This window comes from Triticum dicoccoides, chromosome 1B (assembly GCF_002162155.2).
Source record: "Triticum dicoccoides isolate Atlit2015 ecotype Zavitan chromosome 1B, WEW_v2.0, whole genome shotgun sequence".
In the NCBI taxonomy this organism is placed as follows: Eukaryota; Viridiplantae; Streptophyta; class Magnoliopsida; order Poales; family Poaceae; genus Triticum; species Triticum dicoccoides.
Window position 1 is genome coordinate 459,853,738 of NC_041381.1, and position 9,017 is coordinate 459,862,754.

A 9,017-nucleotide genomic window follows, 5' to 3' on the forward strand; every position below is an offset into this window, starting at 1 on the left:
ATGGGGCAGTGGGGTGGTGGGCCGATGGGGCAGGGGTGGTGTGGCAACGGGGCGATGGGACGTTGTGGCGGAGCGAGGTGGTCGGGCGGGGCGGCGGTCAAGGGCGGTGGCGCGGGTGGTGAAGGAGGAGGAGATCGAGAGAGAGAGAGGGGCGTGGGGGCGTGGGCGCGGCCTGGTCCTTTTTAGTAGGTCACAGCTCTTTGCCGTCTGCTAGCAGACGGCAAAGAGCATACCTAGTGGGGTGGGGCCGGGGGAAACGGACGACCTAACGGCCATTTTCTTTTCCGAGACTGGCGGACGACAAAGAAGTTTTGCCGTCAGCCAACAGACGGCAAAGAAAATAGTCGTTAGGGCACCCTCGTAAGCCCGCAACCCACCCTCTTTGTCGTCAGCTAGCTGGCGGCAAATCTTCTTTGTCATCTGCTAGCGGACGGCAAAGATATGCTGATGGCAAAGCCTTCCGTTGCCGTCCGCTGCCTCTTTGTCGTCCGTTTTCTTGTGGCTGATGGCAAAGACCTTCTTTGCCGTCAGCCAGCGGACGGCAAAGAGTTAGCAGACGGCAAATAAGCTAATTCCAGTAGTGCTTGGGGAAACCAATGAGGGTGATAAGATCAAGAAGGTAGTGGGAGATCAAGTTCCAGCATCAGAAGAAGAAGACATCCTTCAACCATACTATAATCATCTTACCCCTACTGAAATAATTGAAGCTTTTAAGATCATTGAAATTGTTCGTGTGCAAAATAAATATCTCACTCGTGAAAATATTCTGTTGCAAGAGCATATCATCACCATCCAAAGCATCACTCGTAGATTGGAGTATCTCCTTCACTTTAAGTGTGGCACTACTTCATCAACAACTCCATCATCACCACCTCCGAAGAAAGAGTCATAAATACATGGGTATGGGCACTCCCCTTGGCAACTACCAAACTTGGGGGAGGTGCCCCGGTATCGTATCACCATCACATCTTTACTTTTATCGTTTTTCTCAGTTTGATCCTTTTGGTTATATCTTGGTCTAGTAGAATAAAATTTTAGTATGATTTAGCTTTAAGTTTGTTTTGAGAGCTATCTATGTAATCAAGTACGTGAGTTATATCTAACAAAGAGTAGTTTTGAGTTGAGGGCTTTGCTTTCTTGCTATGATTTTGAGGGAATAAAATAAGAGAAATAACAAAAAGAAATAAAAAAGATCATATATTAATCTTATGGAGAGTAATGACTTCACATATAAATAGTATGATGTTGACAAACATAGTTTTGGTCATTGTTGCAATTAATAGGAAGTAATAAAGAAAGAGAGGTTTTAGATATAAATATACTATCTTGGACATATTTTGTAATTGTGAGCACTCGTTAAAATATGACATGCTAAAAACTTGATTTTGGACAAGGAAGACAATATAATGGGTTGTGTTTTCTTATATCCGAATAGAAGTTATATTGTCATGGATCCTCCAACATGTTGAGCTTGCTTTTTCCCCTTATGCCAGACAAATCCTTTGCACCAAGTAGAGATACTACTTGTGCATCCAAACATCCCTTAACCCAGTTTTTCCATGAGAGTCTGATACGTCTCCAACGTATCTATAATTTTTGATTGTTCCATGCTATTATATTATCAATCTTGGATGTTTTATATGCATTTACATTCTATTTTATATGATTTTTTGGGACTAACCTATTAACCTAGAGCCCAGTGCCAGTTTCTATTTTTTTTCCTTGTTTTTGAGTTTTATAGAAAAGGAATACTAAATGGAGTCCAATTGACCTGCAAATTTCTGTGGATTTTTTATGGACCAAAAGAAGCCCTAGAGTGAAAGAGTTGGGCCAGAAGAGTCCCGAGACATCCACAAGGGTGGAGGGTGCGCCCTATCCCCTGGGGGCGCCCCCTATCTCGTGGATGACTCGGAGACCCCCCTGACGTGAGACCGATGCCAAAAATTCCTATAAATAAAGAAACCCCCGAAAAGAAACCTAGATCGGGAGTTCCGCCGCCGTAAGCCTTTATAGCCACCAAAAACCAATCGGGGCCCTGTTCTGGCACCCCGCCAGAGGGGGGATCATCACCGGTGGCCATCTTCATCATCCCGGCGCTCTCCATGATGAGGAGGGAGTAGTTCACCCTCAGGGCTGAGGGTATGTACCAGTAGCTCTGTGTTTGATCTCTCTCGTGTTCTTGATATGGCACGATCTTGATGTACCGCGAGCTTTGCTATTATAGTTGGATCTTATGATGTTTCACCCCCTCTACCTTCTTGTAATGGATTGAGTTTTCCCTTTGAAGTTATCTTATTGGATTGAGTCTTTAAGGATTTGAGAACACTTGATGTATGTCTTGCGTGGGATACCCGTGGTGACAATGGGGTATTCTATTGGTTCACTTGATGTATGTTTTGGTGATCAACTTGCGGGTTCAGTGACCTTGTGAACTTATGCATAGGGGTTGGCACATGTTTTCGTCTTGACTCTCCGGTAGAAACCTTGGGGCACTCTTTGAATTTCTTTGTGTTGGTTTGAATAGATGAATCTAAGATTGTGTGATGCATATCATATAATCATACCCGCAGATACTTGAGGTGACATTGGAGTATCTAAGTGACATTAGGGTTTTGGTTGATTTGTGTCTTAAGGTGTTATTTTACTACGAACTCTAGGGCTGTTTGTGACACTTATAGGAATAGCCCAATGGATTGATCGGAAAGAACAACTTTGAGGTGGTTTCGTACCCTACAATAATCTCTTCGTTTGTTCTCCTCTATTAGTGACTTTGGAGTGACTCTTTGTTGCACGTTGAGGGCTAGTTATATGATCCAATTATGTTATTATTGTTTAGAGAACTTGCACTAGTGAAAGTATGAACCCTAGGCCTTGTTTCGAAGCATTGCAATATCGTTTTCGCTCACTTCTGTTACTTGCTACCTTGTTGTTTTTATAATTTCAGATTACAAAAACCTTTATCTACCATCCATATTGCACTTGTATCACCATCTCTTCGCCGAACTAGTGCACCTATACAATTTACCATTGTATTGGGTGTGTTGGGGACACAAGAGACTCTTTGTTATTTGGTTGCAGGGTTGTTTGAGAGAGACCGTCTACATCCTACGCCTCCCACGGATTGATAAACCTTAGGCCATCCACTTGAGGGAAATTTGCTACTGTCCTACAAACCTCTGCCCAACAACGTCTACAAGAAGAAGGTTGTGCTGTAGACATCAGAGTTCACCATACCTACCTATGGATTGAGTAAGATCCTTCAAGTAAGTTGTCATCAGCGCAAGCAATAAAAATTGCTCTCTAAATATGTATTATCTATTAGTGTGAAGAAAATAAGCTTTATACGAACTTGTGATATGGAAGAAATAAAAGCGACGGACTGCATAATAAAGTTCTTTATCACAAGCGGCAATATAAAGTGACGTTCTTTTGCATTAAGATTTTGTGCATGCAACTTTAAAAGCGCATGACAACCTCTGCTTCCCTCTATGAAGGACCTATCTTTTACTTTCATCTTCTACCCTTATACAAGAGTCATGGTGATCTTCACCTTTCCTTTTTACACTTTTTTTCCTTTTGGCAAGCACTATGTGTTGGAGAAAGATCCAGATATATATATCCACTCATAGGTAGGTTATCTTAAAGTATTATTGTTGACATTACCCTTGAGGTAAAAGGTTGGGAGGCAAAACTATAAGCCCCTATTTTCTCTATGTCGGACTGAGTCTTTGAACCCATAAGTATCGCGTGAGTGTTAGCAATTGTGAAAGACTAGATGATAGTTGAATATGTGGACTTGCTGAAAAGCTCTTAAATTGACTCTTTCCAATGTTATGATAAATTGCAATTGCTTCAATGACCGAGACCATAGTTTGTTAGTTTTCAATGAATTTTTTGATTCATACTTTACCTTGTGAATGAATTGTTGCTTTAGCATAAGAAATTATATGACATTATATGTTGTTGTTCTAAAGTTGATCATGATACCCTCATATCCATATTTTATTTTATCGACACCTCTATCTCTAAACATGTGGACATATTTTTTGATTTTGGCTTTCGCTTGAGGACAAGCGAGGTCCAAGCGAGGTCTAAGCTTGGGGGAGTTGATACGTCCATTTTGCATCATGCTTTTATATCGATATTTATTGTATTATGGGCTGTTATTACGCATTCTAGCACAATACTTATGCCTTTTCTATCTTATTTTCTAAGGCTTACATGAAGAGGGAGAATGCCGGCAGCTGGAATTCTGGGCTGGAAAAGGAGCAATATATTATAGACCTATTCTGCACAACTCCAAAAGTCCCGAAACTTCACGGAGAGTCATATTGGAATTAATAAAAAATATTGGGCGAAGAAAGTACCAGAGGGGGCCACCAGCCATCCACAAGGGTGGAGGGCGCGCCCTGCCTTGTGGGCCCCTTGTCAGGCCTCCGGTGCCCATCTTCTGCTATATGGTGTGTTTTGACCTAGAAGAAATAAGAAGGAAGCTTTTGGGACGAAGCCCCGCCATCTCGAAGCGGAACCTGGGCAGAACCAATCTAGGGCTCCGGTGGAGCTGTTCTGTCGGGGAAACTTCCCTCCGGGAGGGGCAAATCAAAGCCATCGTCATCACCAGTGATCCTCTCGTAGAGAGGGGGTCAATCTCCATCAACATCTTCACCAGCAACATCTCCTCTCAAACCCTAGTTCATCTCTTGTATCCGATCTCTGTCTCAGAACCTCAGATTGGTACCTGTGGGTTGCTAGTAGTGTTGATTACTCCTTATAGTTGATGCTAGTTGGTTTATTCGGTGGAAGATCATATGTTAATATCCTTAATGATAATTAATACTCTTCTGATTATGAACATGAATATGCTTTGTGATTAGTTACATTTGATCATGAGGACATGCACGGGAGAAGTCTTGTTATAAGTAATCATGTGAATTTGGTATTCGTCGATATTTTGATGAGATGTATGTTGTATCTCCTCTAGTGGTGTTATGTGAACGTTGACTACATGACACTTCACCATTGTTTGGGCCTTGGGGAAGGCACTGGGAAGTAATAAGTAGATGATGGGTTGCTAGAGTGACAGAAGCTTAAACCCTAGTTTATGTGTTGCTTCATAAGGGGCTGATTTGGATCCATATGTTTCATACTATGGTTAGATTTATCATAATTCTTATTTCATAGTTGAGGATGCTTGCAAGAGGGGTTAATCATAAGTGGCAGGCTTGTCCAAGGAAGGACGGCACCCAAGCACTAGTCCACCCGCATATCAAATTATCAAAGTAACGAACGTGAATAATATGAGCATGCTGAAAACTAGCTTGACAGTAATTCCCATGTATCCTCGGGAGTGCTTTGCTTTATATAAGAGTTCGTCCAGGCTTGTCCTTCGCTACAAAAAAGGATTGGGCCACCTTGCTGCAGCTTAGTTACTTTTGTTTGTTGTTACTTGTTACGAATTATCTTATCACAGAACTATCTGTTATCGATAATTTCAGTGCTTGCAGATAATTCCTTGCTGAAAACCGCTTGGCATTTCCTTCTGCTCCTCGCTGGGTTCGACACTCTTACTTATCGAAAGGACTATGATAGATCCTCTATACTTGTGGGTCATCAATGGTTATATTTTAAAGAAATACATGCACTTTCATGCTTCACTTATATTATTTTAAGAGTTGATAATAGTAATGGCAATATGTACAAGTTATGAATTTTGTCGTAATGTGATAGGTATTGAAGAAGGATGTAATAAACACTTTCATATAGATAACTGAATGTGATAAGTTTGATACCTTGCAATAGTTTTGGGATATAAAGATGATGATATGTGGGTTGTACTAGTGAGTAATTGCGGTTTAGTAAGAATGTTAGTGTTAAGGTTTGTATTTCCCTATGCATGCACGTAAAAGTCAATAGTTATGCAACAAAGTTATATCCTACTTATGGTTCATTATTTAGTGTTAGTTATTCTCAATGCATGTTTATGACCATTTTATTTTTCCATTTGTCGCTTCTCAATCTATTTTCTAGCCTTCACCTATACTAAGCAGAAATACTGCTTGTGCATTCAATTTCTTAAACCTAAAGTTGTTACATATGAGTCCACCATACCTACCTATATGCGGTATTTACATGCCGTTCCAAGTAAATTTGCATGTGCCAACTCTAATCATTCAAATAATTAACCGTTTTGTGTGCCCGTACCGCTCATGGAGTGACAGGGGGTGGTCAATATCTTTCATGCTAGATGGGATATTCTCATGATGAGTGTTTATTCACTTGTCATTGCACGAGAAAGTGGCAGATAATAGGGATACCCAGTCCCATAATGAATCAAATGAAATAAACTCCCCCTTGGAGACTTGAAATTTTAGAAGGCACCCGTGGATATGGCAAACCATGGATTGTGAAAGAATGGTGGAGGGGGAGTAAAACTTTATTTTCTATTTGGGAACCGCCTATAATGTGTCTAGCATGGAAGATATTGGAAACTTTAAGTCGTGATGTTGACAGGAAAAGCATGCCTCTCAAAATAATTTATCTCTGTTTTAAACTTTGAGCTCTGGCACCTCTGCAAATCTATGCTTCCCTCTATGAAGGGCCTGTCTATGCTATTTTTTATTTTGAGTCATCACCTTCTCTTATAAGCACCAACTGGAGAGCACTATTGTCATACTTGTGCATTGGGTCTAGTTAATATTAAGCATGTTTCATGAATGGGTCGATGATTAAGCCTGACAGACTAGGGATAACATTCTTTAGCATTGATATTTTGAAAGGCATTATCGTTTGTTAGTATGCCTGAGTATTTATGACTTTGTGTTAAATTATAGGCTATTGCTTTGAATCATTCAGATCTCAATATTCATGTCACAAAATAAAGATTACAAGATGAATAAAATAGGTAGCATTATACAACAAAAATTATGTTTTTATCATTTACCTACTGGAGGACGAGAATGAATTAAGCTTGGGGGTGCTTTATACGTCTCCAACCTCCTTTTTTATTGTTCCATGCTATTATGGTATCAACCTTGGATGTTTATTATGCAATTATATATCACTTTTTGGGACTAACTATTAACTTAGTGCCAAGTGCGAGTTGATGTTTTTTGCCTTTTTTTGGTTTTCCAGGAAATCAATACCAAATGAAGTTCAAATGCCATGAATTTTTTGACAATTTTTATGGACATAAGAGGCATTAGAAGCTTCGGGAGGAGGCCAGAAGACGAAGGGAGTGGCCATGAGCCACCAGGGCGCGCCTAGGGGGTAGGCGCGCCCTGGTGCCTCATGGGCCCCTCGTTGCTCCGTTTGACCTAATTCCAACTCTATAAGTTCTCTAAAATCGGGAAACCAAGAGAGAGCCACCCAAAAACACTTTTTCCACCGCTGCAAGCTTTTGTTCTCGCGAGGTCCCATCTGGAGGCCTTTTTCAGCACTCTGCCGGAGGGGGAATCAATCATGGAGGGGCTCTACATCGACCTTCACTACAAAAAAATACACTTCCGTGATGGTACATGTTTGTCATAGTAGGTCACGTTTTCTGTCATGCATGTACATCCATGACGATTTTATGACAGAATCAAGAGTGTCATACATGCGCTGTCATAGAAGTGTTCCATGACATTACCAATATTATCATCACGGAAGTGTCCACTTCCATGACGATAAATTGCGCGTCATAGAAGTGCTTTCATCAAGGGTGACCGACACATGGCATCCACCGTAATGGAACGCTGTTAAGCTATCATGTCCAGTTTTGGATCCGATAACCCGTTAACAGCCCCGACCAATGGGGATTTTCCATGTGTAAAATCATCATTGGCTGGAGGAGACATGTGTCGGCTCGCCGTCGGGACAGATGTCATCCACTCATTGGATAGAAGGCACCTATGATACGTCGACACATGGCACGGCCCAACAGAGGCCCATTCCTGTGAATAGGCCGGCCCGTTTGACTTGGTCAAAAGGTGGAAGGCCGGCCAACTGAAAGCCTGTTAACGGCCTATTCGCATATAGCTCATTTACAGCCCGCTAACCCAGGGCCCGTTACCACCTATCCGAATTAGGCCCAGTAGCATCATATGGTCCGTCCAATATGATTACAGCCCGTGTTAACTTTGGGCCCATGTATGGCCCATGATGCCTTTCAGCCCATATGAGGCCCTTTGTAACTCTTGGCCCATTAACGGCCCGTGGTGAAACTGGCCCATAATAAACAGTGTATCACTTTATACCCATTAACGGCCCATTATTCCATTGGGCTATTTCCATCCCATGTTATCTTTCGGCCTTCTCAGGGCCCATTTATTCTTGGGCTCATTTCCAGCATTCGGTTACTTACAACCCGTTACTGTCATTTTCTGCTTGTGGGCCAAATTCAGCCCGTTGTTACAGTCGGCCCGTTTGTGGCCCGTTAATACGTTGGGCCATTTTCATAGCGTCATCAAATACGGCCTATTAACGACGACCCGTTATGGTCGGCCCATGAACGAATGATTCCAACTCTAACCCGTTTACGGCCATAATGCGGTCTATTATTGGCCCATGTTTGGCCAATCGATCATACGGCCCATATAAGGCCCATTGATGATACGGCCCATAGAAGCCCCATTATGTCTAGGTCCAGTAGAAGGCCCATTTTTCTACGGCCCATAGAAGGCCCATTGTTTCTACGGCCGGTAGGAGGCCTAGTGTCACTACAGTAAATATGTAGCCCATGGTTATTGTGGCCTAGTTTTAAAAAATAGGTTATTGCAGCCACTAGCAAACTGCGGAAAAAGAACTGCACTGACTACAAGCAAACAAATAAACAAGATAACAAGGAAATAAATAAGCAAGCAAATAACACTAGGCTATCACGGCTATTACACATATTACATCCACTGGGCATCAAAGTTCTCCACCAGCACAAATATAGGGAACAAAGCAGCATATCATATACACTGGTTGTCAAAGTTGGCAACCAGCGCAAATAAATGCTGCAACAAAACAAATCCGGAACTGAAACCACTTCAGAA